At 38.7% G+C, this 24,679-nt stretch overlaps 1 pseudogene; it reads left to right on the top strand.

The window, feature by feature from the left end:
* Window positions 1-12,510: 12,510 nt before the first annotated feature.
* Window positions 12,511-24,679, top strand: part of LOC133256209 (TIR domain-containing adapter molecule 2-like) — a 134,713-nt pseudogene continuing 122,544 nt past the window's right edge.

A 24,679-nucleotide genomic window follows, 5' to 3' on the forward strand; every position in this document is an offset into this window, starting at 1 on the left:
ACAATGCCTAGCACAGAGCAAGATCTCAAGTTATGCTACTTTCTTTTTGTTCTAAAGTGAAGCGAAAGGTACTCAGTCGTGTCCGACTCTTTTCAACCCCATAGACTATATAGTCCATGGAATTCTCCAGGCCATAACACCGGAGTGGGTAGGTGTTCCCTTCTCCAGGGGATTTTCCCAACCCAGGGATCAAATCCAGGTCTCCCACATTGCAGGCAGATTCTTTACCAGCTGAGCCACATGGAAGCCCAAGAATACTGGAGTGGGTAGCCTATCCCTTCTCCTGGGTCTCTTCGTGACCCAGGAATTGAACTGGGGTCTCCTGCATTGTGGGTGGATTCTTTACCAACTGAGCTATCAGGGAAGCCCAGCTCCCAATCATACTCTGAGCCTGTCTGAGCTGGCCCCATCTTTCGGTAATTACCCAGATCATAGTCAAGGCTTCCTGAAATAAGTATAACAACAGTAACAAGGATGGTTTATTAGGTTCTTATTATTTTCCAGGAATATCTAGGCATGAACTCATTCCAACACTAAAAGCATCTTTTGGAGAAATGCATCAGTGCCTTTGAATAAGTGAGGAAATTGAAGCTCAGAGAAGTTAAGTAACTTATCCAAAGTCACATAGTCGCTAAATAATGGAGCTGGGATTCCAGGCCATGTGTCATGAGACTACTGTTAGTGCTCTTAGCCAGAGGTGCCTCCTAAGAAACAATATCAAGAGGTGGTCAACAATTTTTTTGTCTCTGAGGAAGTACTCACATTGGGAGCTTCTGTAAAAAGTCTAAGCTCTGGTATTTCAAGATGTTATTTGGAGATAATGATACTTATTACTCTCAACACAATATCATAAAGATTAATTAGTGGATGTTGGTAAAACACTTTGGATAGGAGTGATTTAGACATAATCACAAATCTTAACTCTCATTGATCTCCAGCATCCTTTTTATTTAGTATTGACCCGATATTATTGACCAGCTGGATGGCCATTAATCAGGCTGGCTCAGGTTTTACCATTTCCAAGTACAGTTTTGAAAATCAGTGGTAAGGTTATTTCTGTCACAAGACACCCACAGTTCCAACTGTCATTTAAACTGAGAATTTGAAAGGTTAAATTAATTCAACCTTCAATGACACTTTTCTCATACTTTTATTATAGCCATTAATACATGGTGGCTTAATTTATTGTGTATGTGTCATCCTAGATTCTTCCTTTAAACTCTTTAGAGCAGCAATTTCTTAGTTATGCCTGAAAGAAATGACTCCAGTAACAGCTACCTCAGCTAATCATTAGTTGAATGTAAGAGATTGTGTAAAAGAGTTTGGGGTACTCAAGATAGACTTTGTTGAGGTTTGGTTTTGGGAATGATACTTAAAGACCTTAATAAGTAATCTTGTAGATGTTAAGAGGCTAAATCACTCAATTTCTTTTCTCTTTTTGCCTGTTGCATACTTCCCTAGTTTAATGGCCATCGTGGCTATTAAACAGCCATAATGTCTCAATGCTCAACATCTCTGCACATAGCCACAGTGCAACAGAAGGGTTAAGGGCAGTTGTTCTTTCCTTCTAGGAAGGAAGAAGTGTGACTAAGAATCAAGTACACATTACATGTCAGCTTGCGTTAGTCATTGTCAAAATTGTATAGAGCAATTATGTGGGAGGTTCTTATTGCTCCAGATTTATCAGATGGGGAAACTGAGGTTGACCAAGACTGAGTACCTTGCTTAAGTCACATAGCTGGTAAACAGAAGAGCCTGGATTTGTAACCAGGTTTTGACTGGCTTCAATTCTTATAGATATCAGCTACAATATAATTTCTTCTGAGGTTGGAAATCAATCAGGTTTTTCCCCTTTCTCATGAGAAAATGTTCCAGCAAACATGTAACAGATACTAACAATGTTAGGATCCCTTAGGTAACACTACCACTTAATTGCATTTTATTTTTCAGCTCTGTCACCCACCAAAATAGAGCAGGTGGAGGGTTTCTGTGTTGGTGCTGAGAGGGGCTACCAATAGGAAGCAGAGATGAATAGGAAGCAAATGTCAGTTGGCTTATTGTATCCCCTACATGAGACAATGAGGAGGAAATGGACAAATCTCAAGTTTTAAAGAAGAGAAACAGGTTCTCCCTCTTGTACAGTGTGTGTCTGAAGTGAAACCCTGGAAACCAATTGACAGAAAATAGTAAAGAACTGGAGGAGCCACATCTCTGCAGTGATGAGCAAAAAAGAAGATATGAGAACCTCCCTGTAAATATAATCACAACATCTTACACTTGGGAGCCCATGATCTTCTGAGAAAAACCTGCTCATGTTTCTACTTCCCCTTTTCATCCCTTCACTGCCTTCCACTTCTGTTCACCTCACCATCCCTTCTTGCCTACGATTGTCTGCAAGTGAAGCAGAATCAAAGACCATGTCACCTTTAGATCCCTCAGACATCCAAGGACACCAATCCATGATTCATCAGGCGAGAGGACCCCAACCTTTTTGGTGATAGGGATTGGTTTTGTGGACAGCTATTTTTCCATGATTGGGAGTGGGGGATTGTGTGGGATGATTCAAGCCCATTACATTATTGTGTACTTTATTTCTAATCTAATGCCACCATTAGAAGAACTAAAGAGCCTCTTGATGAAAGTGAAAGAGGGAGAGTGAAAAAGTTGGCTTAAAATTCAACATTCAGAAAACTAAGATCAAGTCATCCAGTCCCATCACTTCATGGCAAATAGATGGGGAAACAGTGGAAACAATGGTTGACTTTATTTTTGGGGGCTCCAAAATGATGGCAGATGGTGATTGCAGCCATGAAATTAAAAGACGCTTACTACTTGGAAGAAAAGTTATGACCAACCTGGACAGCATATTAAAAAGCAGAGACATTACTTTGTCAACAAAGGTCCATCTAGTCAAGGCTATAGTTTTTCCAGTGGTCACGTATGGATGTGAGAGTTGGACTATAAAGAAAGCTGAGCATGGAAGAATTGATCCTTTTGAACTGTGGTGTTGGAGAAGACTCTTGAGAGTCCCTTGGACTGCAAGGAGATCCAACCAGTCCATGCTAAAGGAGATCAGTCCTGGGTGTTCATTGGAAGGACTGATGTTGAAGCTGAAACTCCAATACTTTGGCCACCTAACGTGAAGAGCTGACTCATTGGAAAAGACTCTGATGCTGGGAGGGATTGGGGGCAGGAGGAGAAGGGGACAACAGAGGATGAGATGGTTGGATGGCATCATCAACTCGATGGACATGAGTTTGGGTGAACTCCGGGAATTGGTGATGGACAGGGAGGCCTGATGTGCTGTGGTTCATGGGGTCGCAAAGAGTCAGACAGGGCTGAGTTACTGAACTGAACTGAACTGAATGCCACCGTTAATTTGATAGGAGGTACCAGTCTGTGGCCTGGAGGTTGGGGACTCCTTCTTTAAATCACTGCCAAGCAGATTATAACATAGATATTACTTTCCTTTTTTTTTCAATTTTTCATGACTCAAACTGCTGCTAGTGTACCCCATCCAGCTCTGTAATTGCCTAGCAGATTGTTAAAGGGTGGTTTCAGATTGCTACAGATGGTGCCACCTACAGCCAGTTCCTCAGTCCTTGTTTACTCTGCCAGTGGCCTTGGTCATGATCTTCTAACAGCTTGTTCAGGAGAGAAGAGAGAACCATGGAGACTTTCTGTTTACTGTTCACACACATTCAGCAGCCAATGTCATATTGCCATGGATACAGTGGTGCAGGGGGGTGGGCAGTTACTGAATATGCCAACCTCATTTTCAAATTGTTGTTTGAAGAAGAGTGGAAATATCTTATATATGTGGAAAAAAAAAACTGTAGAATGATCACAACAATATCTCAATCTCCAAAATTCAAGGCTGCAATAATTATTGATGTATTGCCTTGTTTAATACTATAGAGAAACCGGCTAAGATAATGCTGAAGCTGAATTCAATTGTAACTTGTAAAAGTGTCTATTATGTTTCTAGGCTATTATAATCTCCATATAAGCTATGAGTGAGTTATCAGATCTTCCATCATTTTTTCTTTATATAAATGTAAATCTCAAAAGTTTCTTGGAGGGTTCATGGGGTATGTTTGATAGCTCTTTAAATAAAATCAAGCGTTCTTCAACTACTCTTCATGATCTTAGTGATCATAATTGTTTTCCTCTTCCTCCTCCCTCACGCTCCTTCTTGACATGTAGGAGCATATTTTGAAAGAATCATGGGGAAACAGTAGCAAAGAAACTACTCTTTGCAACCTACTTACCAAAAAATTCATTTGACATCTTAAAAGAAAAAGAAATAGAAATGACTTATGTTTAAGATACTAAGTATGACTAAAGCACTGGTCTCTGTCAAATTGTAGGTTGTACCCTTTACCTGTCTATACCGGCTACATAGGGGGAATTTTATGGAATTGCTCAGATGATCTAAGCCTCCGTCTGACTTTCTTCCAGATAATTGGAAAAATACAAAGGCAATATGACATAATTGCTAGATAATTATGGATGCTTTTGTGCATTTTTTCATAGAGAGCACTAACCTGGCCTATAGTTCAACTATAAACTCTCTTCAGTTCAGTTCAGTTCAGTCGCTCAGCCGTGTCCGACTCTTTGCGGCCCCATGAATTGCAGCGTGCCAGCCCTCCCTGTCCATCACCAACTCTCTTAAGTGGTTCTAAAATTATTGAGAGAAAGTGAGAGGATGAGATCAAGAAAGGGAGAGAGAGGTGGGAGGGAGACAAATAAAGAGAAAAGGAGAGACAGACAGACAGACACAGTCAGGAAAGTGCTATTAAAAAACAAAAAAATGTGCTGCCATCTTTTTGTTTCCCTTTGAGATACCACCAAAGAAACTATAACGATCTGACTCAGTGTTTAATTGATGTTATTATCAGAAATACATTCCAGATGAAATTCTGTTTGTGATAAACACCTAGGAAATTCATTAATCAGATGGAATTTAGTCTCTCTTGGAACCTAACGGGTGAAAGAAAAAAAAGGACTTCATAAAAACAGAGAGCTAACTAGGGTTAAAATATTTTAGATGGATATACTGATCATTATATTTAAGTGCAACAGTGGTAAGTTGCTTTAGTCATGTCCGACTCTTTGCAACCCCATGGACTGTAGCCTACCAGGCTCCTGTATCCAACGGGATTCTCCAGGCAAGAACACTGGAGTTGGTTGCCATTTCTTTCTCCATGAGCCAACAGGACTGATATGTTAAATATGTTAAATATGTAAGAACTGCCTGGAACAGAAAATTGAAGAAATATTTTAAAATAATATTTAATAAATCAATGTAATGCATAGAATAAATACCTAAGAGAAAATATATTTATTAAAATCACCTTTGATCCATTAAAATTCTGATGTGATACAAAAAATCTCTATGATACTGAGAAATTTCAATTTCTTTTAAAATTACACAGTCCAAAATTTTAAAACAATTCTGGCATTTGTAGCTGACAAATCATTAAAGTTTATCAGAGAAATAAAATTAGGCCAACATTTTGTCCATCAAACAAAATGTCTGTGACATTTTAACATATGACCATGAAGCTGGCCAAGTTTGAATTTTTTTTCTTTTTTCTTGTCCTGGAAGATATTTCCAGAATCTTTGTCCAAGTTTGTCTTTTTAAAGTGATATTTATTTGGGAAAAAAAGAAATGGAAACTATTCTATGTTTAAAAGGTGTAAATAAATCAATTCCAAATAATTTTTAAGATTAAAAGAGAAAAAAGGAATGATGGGTTACACTCTTCCCCAATGTTTTTTTCATGTGATGTGCTTTATGTGTATGCCACTTCTGCTGAAAGTAAAGTTAGAGACATGACAATGACAGCTGTAGGTCATATTAAGGAGAAGGTCAATTGCTTGTCTAGACAATGTCTTTGATAACAATGAGTATTTCACACAGCCAAGAAAAGCATATCCCTTTCAGAAATGTAACTAGATAGGTGATGAGTTATTACATTACCAATAATTGGCCCCAGAATTAAAAATGGAAAAAAAAAATCCCCTTCCCTAACTGGCTTATGCATCAAACTAGATTATCAGTTGCTCTTTCATAAGTGAAATTCAGGAAAAGGAGAATAATTCTAGCTTCAATGAAGATGATACATTGTTAGAGAATGTATGAATATGCTTCATATTAACTACTGTATACTATATGAATTTTTATATTGACATCTTTTTATATTATATAATCTATGTGGACTAAGTGGTTTTCACGCTCAGTTTTATTTCTTGGTCCTTAGCCTCCTCTTTTCATTCTTAGATATTCTAATTTCTTATGGGACTTGCTGTATTTATTTGCTTCCATTTACACTTTTACTATCAAGGATGTACCTATGTATTTATACATGATAAAACCTAAGCTTTTCTCTCCCTTTCGTTTCTCCTTAATGCAAAAGTGAACTTTACTGGTAGTGAGTAGAATTCAGCCTGCAACAGCGTGCTGGAGATGGCTGAATTTAAGCTTCATCAGGTTACAGTGCAAGAATATCTTGACAAAAGAGTGTGTTTCATCTTGTCTTTTGATGAGCACAGCACAAAGTAGAAATGTTCCCTTTTAACACTGACTGCCAAATTTCTGAACTGGCGCCCTAATTACACCCTTGCAACATGAAGGCACGTCCATTTGCACATCAGTGGAGATCCTGTAACACACCGGAGGGTGGGCGCTGCCAAGTGAACCAAGAGTAGGTAAATGGCTCTTTTCCTTTTAATGCTTTTCCCCCAACAGTTTATTATGAAAAATTTTAAACATATAGAAAAGTTTGAAAGAATTTTTCAGTGAACACCTGAACACTGTCCACCAAGATTCTACCATGAGCATTTCACTACCTTTTCTGTATCACATATCTATCCTTCTATGTATTTCTCTATCTGTACATCAATCCGTCTTATTTTTGTGATGCATTTCAAAGTGAATTTCGGTCCTGTTCCCTGAAATACTTCAGCTGCTATAATGGCTTAATGGTTTAATGCTGTAATGGTGATGAAGAAAATGGATGCATTTCTCCCAACCAACTTTGAAAGAGCAATTTTAGAGAGAGGAAAAAAGGTAGAGCAAATTATTTTCCAGGAACAAAGATATGAAGAAAAAGAAGTTTTGAGACACCACACAGTGTCATTTTATAGAATGCTATTCCAGTCCTGCTGGAGTTTAAATCAAGATACCTTTTTTTTTTGCCCTCAGTAGCAAGTAAAAATTGTTCATTATCAGATGTATGTGACACTGTTTAGAATCAGCAGCACATTAGTATTAACTTGATATCAAGTGATACTTAAAATATGAGAATTGCCATGGATTTTGTTTTTAAACCATTGAGCAGTTATAGAAGAATTTTCATCATGCATGCTGTTGAAACCAAATAGTACAGATGGGATGACCTGAGTTCAGAATGAGATAAAAGTTATCCTTTTATTAGACCATTGGTTTGCTAAAACAAGGAACATTGAATATATAACAAAGTAATTGAGACACTGGCTCATTTCTGTATATTACAATGTTGCTTTTAAGCTATGTAGTGACTTAACCTTACTTGGTAAGAGATGGTTGAGAAAGCTGTTGAAGATTGGAATGTGGAAAAGGAGTGAAAGAAGGAATTCTGAATGGGAGATGCTAGAATAACACATGTAAAAGGAATTCTTAAAGTGGAACCAAAGATAAATTACAGGAAGCTGTTCTGAATCTACCAAATACATGAAATGAGAGATGATTTAACTTTAGGATGTTTCATATTTCAGCAGTGGAAGAACTGATACTATAGAATGGGTCAGAGCATAGTGTAAAATAATTGCAATATATGCAACCTGTGTAGCAAGTGAAGTAGATAAACTTCTATCGCCTGGAGGTGGAGGATGATTGCAGAAGCTGTGGATACATCAGAGGTTGACCCTGCGCCTTCTGCTGCTGCTAAGTCAGTTCAGTCATGTCCGACTCTGTGCGACCCCATAGACGGCAGCCCACCAGGTTCCCCTGTCCCTGGGATTCTCCAGTTAAGAACACTGGAGTGGGTTGCCATTTCCTTCTTCAATGCATGAAAGTGAAAAGTGAAAGGGAAGTCATTCAGTTGTGCCCGACCCTCAGCGACCCCATGGACTGCAGCCTTCCAGGCTCCTCCGTCCATGGGATTTTCCAGGCAAGAGTACTGGAGTGGGGTGCCATTGCCTTCTCCAGAGGTTGACCCTAGGGTAAGTTAAAGGAGTAAGACTTAAAATTCCACTGGAGTTAGATGAAAAGCAAAAGGATTTCAGAAGGTAATATCGAAGGGAAAACTACTTGTGATGGTTGAAGGTGGGCAAGGCAAAGATAATGCCGAGAGAGAATGAGGCAGAAAAAGTGAGATATCTTCACCCTTTTCCCATGAAATACCACGGGACTGGATCTACACTGTTGTAGAACTGGAGTCCCTGAACTGTCTTTTGCCCAGAAATTTCTACATGTACATATTTATTGCTGAATAGATCAGATCTCACATCCTCCAGTCCATGTTTCTTTGTTCTTTCATCCATATAGATCTTGCTGTGTTTAGTGATAAACTACATCCCACTGCATCCCATCAAGGGAAGCTCACACAGAGGGTTTCTGGAGAGAAGAGAAAGGGCAGTGCTTATCCATTATGGATTATTTTGGTTAAACAGAGAAACATCACAAGAGAAGAGATCAGGAGGTATGTCACTTTTCTTCACCTATGTTCACACAGCACATTAACTGAAAGAATTGGATTTTACCTTGACTTATTCCAACATTGTTTAGGGGACATGAGAGGCTGAGAAAAACAGAAGAGAAGGGGATGGGGAATAAGAAATAGAAACATAAATGTAAAACATTTCATAGCCCCTTAAAATGTTTACTTTCTTTCTTACCATTATACAGATATAGGTATATATGTGCTAAGTGGCTTCAGTCATTCTGATTCTTGGTGACCCTATGGATTGTAACCTGCCAGTTTCCTCTGTCCATGGGATTCTCCAGGCAAGAATAGTAGAGTAAGTTGCCATGCCCTCCTTCAGGGGATCTTCCCGAGCCAGGGATCAAACCTGTATCACTTAGGTCTCCTGCATTGGCAAGTGGGTTCTTTACCAATAGTGCCATCTGGGAAGACATATGGCTACATTGCTTTTATTTTCCAGGCTAATCCAAAGACTTGATTTGTTATTACTGTGGATGTCCTTAGTCACCAACATTTTTCTTAAAAAAATTCTAAGGTCAAAAAAAAATCCATAAACTCTAGTATTATACCTTTATTCTCCCCATCTTATTTCAGCTTCAAACATTCTGTCATCCTCCTGATGACAAGCCATGGGAGAGGAGGCTCGTGTTAAATCCACTCAGATTGTAAACTGTTGATGGCAATTTGCAGAGAGTGATAATAGACAAATATATTCAATCCCTTCTTCCTTTATTCTTTCCATTTTAAATACAATGCACACACATTTTTATTAGAGACAGTTTACAGAATTAGGGAATTAGCTCACTTAGATAATTTTCCTCAAGATTTCTGTGGGAGGGAAAAGAGATTGTCATTTGGAAATTTCTGGAAGCTTCCTCAGGGATTCCTGACATAATAATTTAAGTTTTACCACCCAAGGACCACTGACCAATCTCAACTGCCATGTCTTCCTTTCTTTCTACTCTCCCTTGACATGTTAACTTCTTGCTTATCAAATATTTTCTACTTTTTATTAAGAACTGGTTTTAATCACTAAATGAGAATGTACTTCTTCTCCTTTGTTTTTTTTTTTTAAACAAAAGTCAATGGTAATCTATTTTATAGTCACCTTTGCTGGAATCCATCTATTGTCTATTTGATAACAGAAGAAATCTGAATGTTAGCAAAAGCATAGTTTAAAATAGTTACAATCAATACATAGTAAATATAGCCCTCAGAGATTCTGAGAATAAAAATATTTCCTACATTATGCAAGCTCAAAGAAAAAATAAATTCCTTTAAATACCCAGAGAAAGGGATTAATGAAGCAAATTAGATTCAGCAGTTTTCTATTGGGTCTTTGCCAAAATAGGATCGGTCATAGAAATGTATCTTTATTTTCCTATCATTAATGGGATTTTCTTATCAGTGTCAACAAAGTTCATAGCATTGTATAAAAGGTAAAGAGGCCATAAGGGTAATCATCAGATCATTTTAAAAAATACTAAATGGTTGGGAAACACTGATTTTTTCCTTTGCTCTGTATTTTTCACAGCTTTATGTAATTTATTAATTCATCCATCCTTCCATTTATCTGTCCATCTGTCTGTCTGTCCATTCATCCATTCATTTGGCTAATATATAATAAATCTGAGGCATGTGCTAGGATTATAGACATAAGTGAGACATCCCCTGCCCTGAGTTCATAGTATAAAAAGTGCCCTATCTCTGAACTTAGGGTTCCCTTACAGGGGTTCAAATAGGGTGGTTCCCCAGATCCAGGGCTCTTCTTTCTGGGGCTTCGGTGTTTCTCTAGATTAAGTTATCAGAAGAACTAATTTATAGATAAACACTTTCATATATAAAACAAATATAGATATTTTCATGGAATAGAGACAAACTTTGTGTAGATTTAAAAGGTTTAAATCAAGAAAGAACCTGACTGGCATGTTATGATTCTGGAGAAGAAATGGCAGTTTGGGTCAGACCCCCAGCGGGAAACAATAGGTAAAAGTGTGTTGGGGAAGGCTGTGGGGAATGATGCTCCCTGGGCAGGTGAAGCCAGCCTGGGAAGGGCCTCGACCAGTATGCTGATGAATTTGAACTTTGTCCCTGAGGCTCCAGGAAGTCACTGCTACGCAATCGAAACTCCCAGAAGAGTTTCGCTCTTCCAAGTAAGCTGATATCGGGCATTGTCTAAAACTTGCTGAGGCAGCAGAATAAACGAAATACTGTACTGCAGTCTGTGAGTCAGAAAACCTCCCTTCTGTTTCACTAACCACTAACCATGTGAGTGAACTTGTGCAAACACCTTAGCCTGCCCGAGCCTTGGTCCTTTAACCATCTGCCCTTCTGCCCTCATAGTCATTTTGTGTCCCCGGGAGAATGTGCCATGAAAACCCCAGGTACATGGTGATGTATTGAACAATACATGGAATGTTTGTTAAACTGAGTCACCTCAACTGTGGAATAAAAGCATCCAATAAATATTTTCATAATTTTTTAAAGTGAATTTCAAAATCCAGCTTTTTTTTTTTTTTAACTCACATAGCAGCCCTTAGTCAGAGGATTAAGGGTTCCTGTCCCTTCAAGATTGTTATTGTTCTTTGCTTTAACAGTGTCTACGTACAGCCTCCAGTGCAATAATTCAGTTGGAGCTTAATAAATGTCTCTCGCATGACTGTCTTCCTATGGCCAGGTACCCTACATCTAGTCCTATTTATCTCTTGCCCGAACAAGTACAACCACCTTCTCTTCCTTTTCCTTGTTTCTCCAAGTCCAAAATGATACTTTGATCCTTGACTTGAGACTACTTAGATGTCTAGATCTTTCTATAAAGCCATTCATTTTGGGGGCTCCTGAGCACTGTTCTCTTAGTATTCTTTCACCCCATTCACTGATCTCATAGCAGGTAAATTCCCCTCAAGTTTCTTTCTTTTTATCATTTATTCATTTATTTATCCAGACCCCAAGCATTAAATGTGTCCTTACATCGTACAACACTAGAATCAGGGAAAATACTGGGACATTAAAACTTTTTGTCCCTGACTTGAATGAGGATAAACAAATTTGTAGGAGATGCTTGTAAAGTAGTGCAAGAAGACTGGAATAAAGGTATGAACAAAGAGTTTTAGAAATTCCAGGCAGATACTGAGTAACTCTGCCTGGAACGATCTGGGTTAGCTTCACAAGTGAGGAAGCATTAAAGAATCTGAAAGAATAAAACTTGTTTATTTATTAATCTAGTCATTTATACTATAACTTGTTCTACAAATGATTTCAGAGGGATCTAAAAATTACATGCTATCCTTAAAAAGGTAAGCGAGGAAATCAGGATATTTTAAAAAATAGAAGAAGAAAACAAAATAAAGAACAGTGAGATTAGTCCACAGAAAGAGTAAGGTCCTTACACTTAGGGTCATAGATTTGGCTCTGAGCTAAATCAGAGAAGAAACATCTTCTAAAATGAATCACAGTGCGATTAAGACAAACACAAACTAGCTCTAGGGACACCTCAGCTATCACTGGTGCTGGCAAACATTCCCTTGGTGCCCACATAAAAAGAATCCTTGTGAAACATGACAAAGATTTTTGAAAATCACTACATTCAACAGAATAGCAAGCTTCACGGGTTTGATCTCACAACATTTCTTCATGGCAACAGTGGCTTAATATCCATGCTGAATTCAGTAAAGTAATTCCATGTTGTCAAGTACACAACTGAGAACAGTGACTGCAATTTCGCCAGGTGGGGCTGGCATGTAGCTGAAGAAGCAAGACAAACAATAGCAGAAAGTTGTGAAAGTATCTGGAGTGGCCTTGGAACTAGGCAGAGCTTGGCATGGCGGTAGCACAGGGTGTGTCTGGGAGCGCCGCTTTCCATCAGGATGCAACCCAAACCCCTTAGCAAGGCAGATGGGGACCCTGATAAGCTGGTTGTCTGCCGTTCCTGATTTAAGCATTGCCACACCTCATCTCCACCCTTGAACGAGAAGAGTCAATTATTCTGAGATCGTTTGGTTTTCATTTTCTGTATATTCTCTTTCTCTTTCTTGTCTACATATTTTGTTCAGGTGATTCCCTCAGGCATAAAAGCCATAACCCACCACATACCTATCTCTACCTACCAAGTCTCTTTCTCTGCCTTTTTCAAAGCTTAGCATCTTCCATCAGCTTTGAAAAAACCTCTCAAGCTGAGTCTAACACTCCTCCTCTGGATCCCATGATGCCTTCTGTCTCTCTCCTTCCTGCCCCTCATTAGCTTTGTAATTCTGTCTGTATATCTTTGCTGCTTCTCTTTTCTGCCAGAAAATGATACAATTCTTTCTCGCTCATTTTTATTTCTCCACCACCGGGCAAAGTGCCCTATCTAAATAGGCACTCAATAAATATTTATTGAAGGAAAGAAGGAAGGTGAATGGGTGATAGGCAGGAGATGATACTGGAGTAACTGGCTGGGAAAAGCTTTCAGAAGACATCACATTCATGCTAATGACTATGGACCGTACTTTATAGGAAATGGAGAATCACTGAAGATACAACACAAAGAAGTTATTGGGGCAAGTCAATATTTAGGAAGAATAACCAGCAGCATTGTATGGGTAGACCCAGGGCGACAGACAGGTCAGTTTGTTCACCATCATCAAGTTCACCAAGTTCTTTCCTAATCAGCATTTATTATTTTTAAATTGGGATATAATATACATGGGCTTCTCTGGTGGCTCAGATGGTAAAGAATCTGCCTGCAATGTGGGAGAGCTGGGTTTGATCCCTGGATTGGGAAGATGCCCTGAAGGAGGGCACGGTAACCCACTCCAGTATTCTTGTCTGGAGAATCCCCATGGACAGAGGAGCCTAGAGGGTTGCAGTCCATAGGGTTGCAAAGAGTCAGACATGACTGAGCGATTAAACATATAATATACATAAAGGCCATCAATCTTAAATACACCATTCAAGGTATTTTATATATTTATGTAACTATCATTCTGATCTAGAGACACTCCATATCTAATATAACATAGGAAATTTCATGTCCTCTCATAGTCAATATCACTCTCCAAAGGTAGCTGCTATTTTGATTTTTATCCCCACTGATTGATTTTACCTGCTAGTTAACTTTATGTAAATGAAATTTATGCTGTTTACTCTTTTGTATCTGTCCTCTATGTTTCTACATGTGATTGTAGACCATTCATTTTCACTGATGCATGGTACTCCATTTTATGAATGTATGAAAAATTTTAATCTATCTTAATGAATATTTGGACTATTTCCACTTAGAGGCTGTTATGAATAAAGGTACATTATTTTAAGATCTTAAATCATTCCATGAGAAATACTTTGACTCTAAAAGGCAGTTAGACTGCTGGAGTTCAGCCCTGGCTATGACAGTTATTAGCTTTTTAAAGTTGGCAAGTTATTTCATAACTCTATCTCAGTTTTATTTTCTGCAGAATTGGAGTAACTCTCGGAACTCACTCAAGCTTGAAAACCAAGTTGGGTCAGACCTCCTAGTAAGTGGGATGGATGTCCACACAGATATCAAGAGGTGAATCTGATTCACTCACTATTGTGGCTTCAGAGCCTGGTAGGCATTAAAAGCCCCCAATCACTGAATATGTAAATGAAAGTTAATAATAGTTGGCAATTTTGCCCTTAATCTTTCCTGTCTAAACAAAAGCCTTTCTAGAAAATTTTTAGTCAGATGTCAGACTATTATGGGACTCATGGGTAAGTGATTAAAATAATCATGGTACATAGTCCTGTTTTATGCAGTGTAGACATTGCCTGCTTCTTACTGCTTTCTTGGTCATTATTTCCTTAATGTAACATCCTGCAAGTGGAGGAAATGTTGTTTGACCAGGTTTCGTGTCCTTTGGAGGACAACTCACTACTGACTCATAATTGAGAGCAGATGTCACTTCTCCTTGCCTTTGCCCTTAAGGACCACTTTAATCTCCATCCCACCAAATGCATTTAGCTCTGCTTATTCTCTGTAAATGCTAGTAATATTTATCTAGTAGGTAGATTGGCTTGATATTAGTCAATTTGTTATCATGTCCTCCAGAAGTACAGTTTCTGTTACTGTTTGCTTAGAAGATTCTGGGTAGGGATGCTGTTATTGGTCATTTACTCAGGGCCAAAACAACTGTTGTTTGAGTGGACAATGAAATCAGTTTTTGGACTCTCTTTATACCTAAACAACCTATTTGACGCCTATAAAAATATTGGCAGTTTTTGCTTGTTTTAGAGGGAAACTTGCAGAGTCAGGCACGATGGAGCGACTAACACACACATACATACGCTCTGTGAATGCAACTGATTTTTTCACATTATGTTAGATAAAGGGGGCATATTTATGATGATGAACAATGAAAATGTTTTAACTTTGTTAAATTTGAATACCTTTTCCTATATCCTTTAATTCTGGACTCTAATTTGACTTTTCGGAGAAGGACATGGCAACCCACTCCAGTATTCTTGCCTAGAGAATCCCATGGATGGGGGGGCTGATGGGCTGTTGTCCATGGGGTCACACAGAGTCGGCTACGACTGAAGCGACTTAGCATTCATGCGTACATTGGAGAAGGGAATGGCAGCCCACTCCAGTATTCTTGCCTAGAGAATCCCAAGGATGGAGGAGCCTGGTGGGCTGCCATCTGTGGCATCACACAGAGTCGGATACTACTGAAGCGACTTAGCAGCAGCAGCAGCAATCTGACTTTTAAGAAATATAATTGAATGAAGTGTGAGACTATGGAAGTCATTAAACTCTCTCTACTCAAGTACAGATTTGTCTTTCCGAATGCCTACTGGGCATCTACATTTGGATATACTATAAGATGCAAACATTTAACTCCTGGAAAGGAAGCTCTCCTTTTTATTCAAATTTGTCCCTTGTCTATTAACCCCTTCTTGTTGGCTCACAATAGTAAGTAATATAAACTAAAGAGTCTGTTTTCCTATACCCTACCCTAGCCATATCACTATTTTGAATCCATCACTCAATTCTGTGGTCCTGAATTTCTTATCTACTTCCATGACTCTACTTCCCCTTCTACTGTCATAACTCAGGCCCTTAGCATTATTCTCCTAGATTATCTCCTTTTTGTTCCTTGATTTTCAACAACAAATCTGTCCTACTCTACCCATTCTTTTTTTCAAAGCAATTTAAAAAATTCACATTAAATAACGAAAATTCCTCTTTAAAATTGTTCACTGTCTTCCTGAAGCTTTCAAGGAACATTTAGCTCTCCTATGTTGGCATGGAAGACCTCCTTGCATGAGGTAGCCCTAGCTTTGTGTTCCAGATTCAACCTCAGCTCTTGATGTTTGTCACTCCAACAACAACAAACTTCCTTTAAAGATGTTATGCAGTTGCCCTTGTGTGATTGTGTTTTATTTTTCATTTTAATACTTACACAGTGTATATATGAATGCATTCCATCATGCAAGATTTGAACATACTCAACTAGGCAAAGTATAATATGTAAAGTCCCACTTCTTTCCACTCCGTCTCCCCAGTAATCTGTTGTTTCAAAACTTCTGCCTTTATACCTACTCTCCTTTTTCTCAATGAGACCATATTTCCATATTTTCTAGGAAATTCCACATCGTTTTTCAATTCTCAGGTAGAACATTGTCTAGTCTTTGAAGTCTTCCTAGATCCTTTTCTCTAAAAGAGATACACCTCTTTGGGCTTACATTTTAACTTGTGCAATCCTGTTTAGTAGAATTTGCACTTATCCTGTAATTGATCAAGGAGATCAATAATTCCCCCAGCTAGAGCATAGATTCCTTGGAAAAAAAATGAAGTCTTACTTGACTTTGTGTTCTCAAGTCATGCTCAGTAAATGTTTGTTGAAAGAATGAATGACCAAGCTTTTTAATGTGTCATAGAATCTGTTTGAAGGATGAGGCAAGAAATAGCCACAAAGGAAAGGACTTCTGAGTAATGGAAAACAATCTTTTCTGCACTGGTAAGCTCAGAATATTCTCTTTATAACACAAAGTCTTAAAGATATAAAAACCTTTCCCATTGCAGAAGAGAAGGCATTCACAGGGATTGAAAGAATGCCAGGCATTCTTGGTTCTTCTGGGTGGATTAATGAACTAGCAATTTGGAAAATAATTAGGAACAACAAATTCTTTCGTTATAGGTATGATGGCTTCTACGTAGCCCATTTGTCAAGCTTTAAATTCCAAGGTTTACATATGAAGAGTCTGAGGTATCTCTACAGTGAATCATATTAAATACCAGATGCTGTCAGTCTGGTTTGGCCTGGCTTGGGACACTGAAGATCAGAGTCATAAGGAGATGAAAAGAAAGAACACCCAGGGGCAGGTTGAAATGGCATCCTGAGCACTGTCTATGGATATTACCAACATCCTTGAATCACATTGGAAACAACGCAATCAGGACAAGATCACTTCTGAATAGTCTTCCTAAACTGTTGTACTTATTTATGATTAAATTGATTTAGCTGTATATGTAGAACTTATTCTGTAATGTGAAGCTATTCTTTACAAATAATACTTTGGTTGTTCTTTTAAGGTCTTAATTTAATGAAATCCTAAGACATTATATCCAACAGTACCTGAAGCAATATGTGCAAATCATATAGTCTTGCTCTGCTGGTAACCTGATCAGGTAAGAACAGCCAAGTGATCTCAAAATAGGCCTTTTCTGTGCCTGCACAGTATATGGTTAAATTTTTTTAAATTATGTTAATAAAATGCTCTCTGTATTGCTACATGATAACAACAAATGGTCTTTTATTTTCAAGATGTATTATTTTCCTAACTAAATTAAATAAACTAATTGCATATATTAGTATATTAAAATGGAATTAAAAAGAATGCCATTATAAAGAATTAAAAAAGAAAAAGAAAAGAGAGTGCAGAAACAAAAGATTTTGAGAAATGATAAGTCTAGGATGAATTGTTGTATGGATTGTACTAAAACAAGGGACAGTATAGGGAGGACATCAAGCAAGACTGTAGTATATGCAAAACATTGTTTTGCACTAGTGTAATTGATGCATTTTGTACCACACTCCATTAAAACTATAACAGCCACTAAAAAAAAAAAAAAAGCAATATTGGAACATGGTGACAATGACATTTGATGAACAAGTTAGAACTGGAGAAGTTTTCATCAAGTCCTAAATATAGAATAATGCCTATTCAGTTCAGTTCAGTTCAGTCACGCAGTCATGTCTGACTCTTTGCAACCCAATGAATCGCAGCACGCCAGGCCTGCCTGTCCATCACCAACTCCCGAAGTTCACTCAAACTCATGCCCATCAAGTCGGTGATGCCATCCAGCCATCTCATCCTCTGTTGTCCCCTTCTCCTCCTGCCCTCAATGCCTCCCAGCATCAGAGTCTTTTCCAATGAGTCAACTCTTCACATGAGGTGGCCAAAGTATTGGAGTTTCAGCATCAGTCCTTCCAAAGAACACCCAGGACTGATGTCCTTTAGAATGGACTGGTTGGATCTCCTTGCAGTCCAAGGGACTCTCAAGAGTCTTCTCCAACACCACAGTTCAAAAGCATCAATTCTTCGGCGCTCAGCTTTCTTCACAGTCCAACTCTCATATCCATACATGACCACTGGAAAAACCATAATTCAGTCGTGTCTGACTGTTTGAGACCCCATGGACAGTAGCCCATGAGGCTCCTCTGTCCATGGGATTCTCCAGGCAGGACTACCAGAGTGGATTGCCATTTCCTTCTCCAGGGAATCCTCCCGACCCAGGTCTCCCGCATTTTAGACAGACGCTTTACCATCTGAGCCACCAGAGAAGTCCCCTGGAAAAACCATAGCCTTGACTAAACAGACGTTTGTTGGCAAAGTAATGTCTCTGCTTTTGAATATGCTATCTAGGTTGGTCATAACTTTCCTTCCAAGGAGTAAGCGTCTTTGAATTTCACGGCTGCAATCACCATCTGCAGTGAGTTTGGAGCCCCCCAAAATAAAGTCTGACACTGTTTCCACTGTTTCCCCATCTATTTCCCATGAAGTGATGGGACTGGTTGCCACGATCTTAGTTTTTTGAATGTTGAGGTTTAAGCCAACTTTTTCACTCTCCTCTTTCACTTTCATCAAGAGGCTCTTTAGTTCTTCACTTTCTGCCATAAGGGTGGTGTCATCTGCATATCTGAGGTGACTGATATTTCTCCCAGCAATCTTGATTCCAGCTTGTGCTTCTTCCAGCCCAAAGTTTCTCATGATGTACTCTGCATATAAGTTAAATAAGCAGGGTGACAATATACAGCCTTGACATACTCCTTTTCCTATTTATAACCAGTCTGTTGTTCCATGTTCCATTCTAACTGTTGCTTCCTGACCTGCATACATGTTTCTCAAGAGGCAGGTCAGGTGGTCTGGTATTCCCATCTCTTTCAGAATTTTCCACAGTTTATTGTGATCCACACAGTCAAAGGCTTTGGCATAGTCAGTAAAGAAGGTCTGTCTAATCAAGGCTACAGTTTTTCCAGTAGTCATGTTATAGATGTGAGAGTTGGACTGTGAAGAAAGCTGAGCACCAAAGAATTGATGCTTTTGAACTGTGGTGTTGGATAAGACTAAGAGTCCCTTGGACTGCAAGGAGATTCAATCAGTCCATTCTAAAGGACATGAGTCCTGGGTGTTCTTTGGAAGGAATGATGCTGAAACTGAAACTCCAATACTTTGGCCACCTCATGTGAAGAGTTGACTGATTGGAAAAGACTCTGATGCTGGGAGGGATTGGGGGCAGGAGAAGAAGGGGACAACAGAGGATGAGATGGCTGGATGGCATCACCAACTCGATGGATGTGAGTTTGAGTGAACTCTGGGAGTTGGTGATGGATAGGGAGGCCTGGTGTGCTGCAATTCATGGGGTCGCAAACAGTAAGACATGACTGAGTGACTGAACTGAACTGAGATGTTTTTCTGGAACTCTCTTCCTTTTTCCATGATCCAGAAGACGTTGGCAATTTGATCTCTGGTTCCTCTGCCTTTTCTAAAACCAGCTTGAATATCTGGAATTTCACTGTTCACGTACTGATGAAGCCTGGCCTGGAGAATTTTGAGCATTACTTTACTGGTGTGTGAGATGAGTACAGTTGTGCGGTAGTTTGAGCATTCTTTGGCATTGCCTTTCTTAGGGATTGGAATGAAAACTGACCTTTTCCAGTCCTGTGGCCACTGCTGAGTTTTCCAAAAATGCTGGCATATTGAGTGCAGCACTTTCACAGCATCATCTTTCAGGATTTGAAGTAGCTCAATTGGAATTCCATCATCTCCACTAGCTTTGTTTGTAGTGATGTTTTCTAAGGCCCACTTGACTTCACATTCCAGGATGTCTGGCTCCATGTGAGTGATCACACCATCGTGATTATCTAAATATCAAGAGATCAATGAAAGTGAGAGAATTTAAAGAAGGAATTTGTGTCTTGCACCCCTATATTTGGTTTCTTTGAGGTTGTTAATTGAGAAGCTAATGCACTGAAAAGTAAATAAAAGTTAATCAATTACAACAGATATATAATAGGAAGATAAAATTATTGTCATGAAATATAGACACGTAGTTGATTAACCTATGTTCATGCAAAGCCTTGTGGAACCTGAGGTCATTAGACTGCTTTGGGTTTTTTGAGCAAAAGAAATAGTCTCTGTTTACCTTCTCTATTTCCTTTTCCTTTTATTTAGCCTGAGCTTAAATAGCCACCATCTTCTTTTGATTTCCTAGAGCCAGGGAAATCATTTTCCTCAGATACATCAGGGACTCCACTGTCCCAAATTCCAAGTCCTACTCTTTTATCACTTGGCCTTTCTGGGGTTTTGACACAGCTGAATATTTTCAACTTGAAAATTTCTCTTCTTCTTGCCTGATCTGAGGTCATTCTTTGGTGATTTCTCCAAACTTCTCAAATTATTAATACTTATTTTCAGTCTCTCTTACCAGCTTCTTTTCCTCAAAGCAGTGCTGTTATATTTTTATGTATTCTAGAATCCTTTTCAGGTCTCTTCTGCTGCCACCCTGCAGTTTGCTGAGACTTAGCCACTCCCAAGACTGTCAGTTACATAACAGTGACATCCAAAATTCTCTGGCTTGTGCCTACCTCATTCCTGTGCTCTATTCTAGCATATTCTTCTGCCTACCTCTCAGATATTCTGCATGGTACCTCATTGTCTTCTCGAAACCATTTTCTCAAGCCCAGATTCTTATTTTTTCATTTATCTCTTATCAGAAACAGCTCCAGAGTTCACACAGTTGCTTAAGTAAAGCCAACTTGTGGCCATTTTGGTTTCTTCCTTTTCTTTCACCCACCAAACCAAAATGGCTGCCTACTTCTGTCAGCTCCACATTCTAAGGTTTGCTTTTAAATAGATCTTCCCTTTATCTCCCTTGCTAGTGTTTTAGCTCAGACTTGCATTATCTCTCACCTGCATTAATTTCTTAGGTCAGTCAGAATCACTACCCCCTTTGTGATTTTCCTGTTTTCTGTCCCTCCATCCACCCATTCATCCATCCTCTATGTTATATCCAGAGTAATTTTGTAGAACTGCAACTCTGATCATATCACTATCCAGATTTTAAATCCTTAAATGGTCGCCAATCACTCTGCAGGTTAAAATCCTAGTCAGTCAGTGCAGTAAGAACAAAAGCAAAGAACAACAGCCACCTTCACCTTTAATTTCCCCTCCACACCCACCCTCTGGCACATATGACTCCTTCCTTCCATACCCTCACAGCCTCAGCATATATCTTGTCTTGCATTTCTCTCTCTGTCTTGCTTTTGCACTCATTCTATTGCTGGGGAGCTGTTTGCACTCCTCTAGGATACCATTCACGTGTTTTCCCCTTTAAGAAAACTTTCCTGTGGGTTACTGTTATCTTGGCTGTCTCATGATCTTGTGCACACGCTCCTACCATCACAGCACTTACCAGACAGACGGTATTGTGACCATCTGTTTATCCACCCATTTTTCCCATTAGGCAGAGATCTTAACTTTTTTTTCAGATGTGACACATTTCACAGATGACATTCAATAGTGCAACACATTTCCACCAGTATTCCTAATGTGATGGTTATAACTCCACTATTTTTTTCTCCCAGTCAAGAAACGTATTATAATAGGACTGAGAGTGGCAGATGATAATGACCTTGGGTCTGTCCGTACACACATGCATATAAATATATTTCACAATACACTTAGAACTCTCATACTCAAGCTAGACTGTTCAGGTTTGAATCTTATTTGTTCACTTACTACCCAAAATGAATCATTTAACCTTTATAAGTCCCAGTTTCTTTCTTTGTAAAATGAGAGTTATAACAGTAAAAAAAAGACTTTGAGTAGATTAAAAAAAAAAAAAACTAAATAACCTAATTCATGTAACTTGCTTAGTATGGTAGTGAGTACCTAAAGTGCTCCTAGCAAATCTTTGATATTGCTATAGTTACTACCATCTGATATGAATTGATCAATTTCTCCTCCAATGGAACATAGTAACTCACTCTTATTTTCTTGCTACAGAATCTGACTTCACATGAGTTCTTTTGTGAAGGGAGAAAAATAGTTATCCTGAGACTTCTGTTAACTTCAGTTGCTATTGAAATTGAAAAAAAAAATGCCCATAGCATTTGGGCAAAATGGAAAAAACAGAATCAAATACATATTGTTCATACAGTAAGCACTCAACTGTTCCTCCCTTTTCTCTAGGCAAAACTGCCATTCAGGGTTAAAGGAGAAGGCAGAGCTCTTCAAATTTTCTGAGGCAGAACTGTGTGTGGAGAATGATGATATCAGCCTTGTTCAGTAAAACAAAGAGAAAACCACTTCACCAGAAGAGGGTCCATCAACTTGAACACTGAAGAGAAAGAAACAAGCCTGATGATTGGAAAGGAAATTCTTTAAGTGTGAATTGCTTCGAGTACAATATAAACCTTGTCAGTTATGGGATTCCAGCTGTTGTTTTATTGCCTTTAATTTCCCATTAGTGGTTCAATGTCTGGGAAAGGTATCTGGCCTCCAGGAGGGGAAGTAAGGTCGGAACTGTTGTTCCTGTCTCTGCCAACATTTTGAATAGTGTTTAAATGAAGCCATTCAAAAGATCATCTCGTGCCTAATTCTTATAAGGAGTGTCTGTGACTAAAATAAGCTCTTTAGATGCTTTCTTTCCCTCTTCAGTCTTTCTGCCTCTACCCTCCTCTTACCACCACCAGAAAAAGAGATGCTGGTATAATAGGTATGAAAGAGTCATTATAATGTAGTAGCTGTACCTTACTTACCTAGGGTTAAAGGGCATGGAGTGTGTTGGGGTGGAGGGTAGGCTTTATCATCTGACCTTACCTGTTCTGTTCCAATGAATTAAACACCTTATGGTTGTGTGCTGCCAAAAAGGAGAATGTTCCCGTTGGGTGCACTGTGGTTCTACCACTTACCCAACATATTACTGTTTATCTTGCTGGTGGAATTAAGTTACATTTACTGAAACAGTAGAGTAAGATATTCCTTTATTGATCATTATGAAGACTATGGGTGTCTAGATTCATGCTAGCTGTAGACAGGAGGAGGATGAAAACTAGCATTTAAGCTAAGCTAGCTAGCTAGCTAGCTAGATAATTTTTGGACTCATAGTTAAATACCCTTACTTTATACCATCACACTAATTCTCAGAGCACCAATATGAGGCTTGTCATGGTATTTCCATTTGAGGTCAAGATTCAAAATTTCCAAGAAGTGGAGAGCATATAAACTTCAAGTAGAAGGGATAGAACTAGAACTCACATTTAATTAAGTTTTAAAAATTCTGTGCTTTTATATCCTTCCAATTTTTCCAAAAAGAGGAAGGTAAAATTTTCTTCTCTTTTGAGCCTAAGAATTTGCACTGCTGAGAAACTTGAAGCAGTAAGAGAAAAAGCTATGTGCCTTGTCACTGATTCTTACGGGCTGGGGTCTTCAAATCTGAATTCACCACTACTTAGTGTGTGTCCAGAGGCAGTCATCCATGGAGTCTTGCAGGTCTGAACAAGAATTCCTTATTATCTGTATCTTCTATCAAAGACAGTGAGATTTCTATAGATAAGATCAAGAAGACTCTTTCTTTTCCTCATGTGCCTAATTTTCAAATCTTCCTGTGGGGTTTCTGGAGTCAGGTAATGAAATACAGGTGCATTCATTCCTCTGAGTGCCACATTTTGAAGGCTACAAACATTTGGTTAGGATATTCAGCACTTACAAATATTAACCTTGTAATAGCAGCATTCTTATTATTCCAAACCCTGGAGTCAGGATTTCCTTGTCCTGAGCACTAAAATGAGCCATATTTTTTTTCTGTTTAATCACAGACACAATGGTCACCTTAAAAAGCCCAAGGGTTAAATCTATTGCAGTAAGATAATAGAAGATATAGATGGAAATACACAATAGCAGTTAACACCTGAAAGGTGAACTTAATTCTATGAAAAATGTGTTTGAAGCTGTAGTTACAGAGCAGTCACTTATCAGTTTCCACTCATGGCCTTTATTTGGGAGAAGCAATCAGCAACTATTAACTGGGACACGTTTTCTATTAAGCAATATACAAATATTGTTGGTCCTGTATATACTATTCACCCTGACTGACTTAGCTTTATGCATTTCAACTATTTCCAGTTAATGGATGGGTTATTATGGTGTTTTGTTTTTAATCTTGCAATTTATACTAATGACATCCCCATTATAAACTCATTCCCCAGCTGGCCTTTTTTGAAAAATAATATACAAACAGTTACATTTTTGGCAATATTTTCTCCATACCATCCCATAGCAGATATCAAAAGTCAAAATACTGCAGTTTTTCAGAGATTACTGTCACGTATGGCCCCCATAGCAGGGTCGAGGCAGATGGTAATGCAGAAGGGGTGGGAGACACCGCCTCCCATGTTCTCACAAAACAGAGCAAAGCAAGCGTTACTCTGCCAACACCTTGTAATATTTGGTCCCAAATAAAGTTGGACCTTGTCCTTCTGTTT

This window comes from Bos javanicus, chromosome 2 (assembly GCF_032452875.1).
Source record: "Bos javanicus breed banteng chromosome 2, ARS-OSU_banteng_1.0, whole genome shotgun sequence".
Taxonomy (NCBI): Eukaryota; Metazoa; Chordata; class Mammalia; order Artiodactyla; family Bovidae; genus Bos; species Bos javanicus.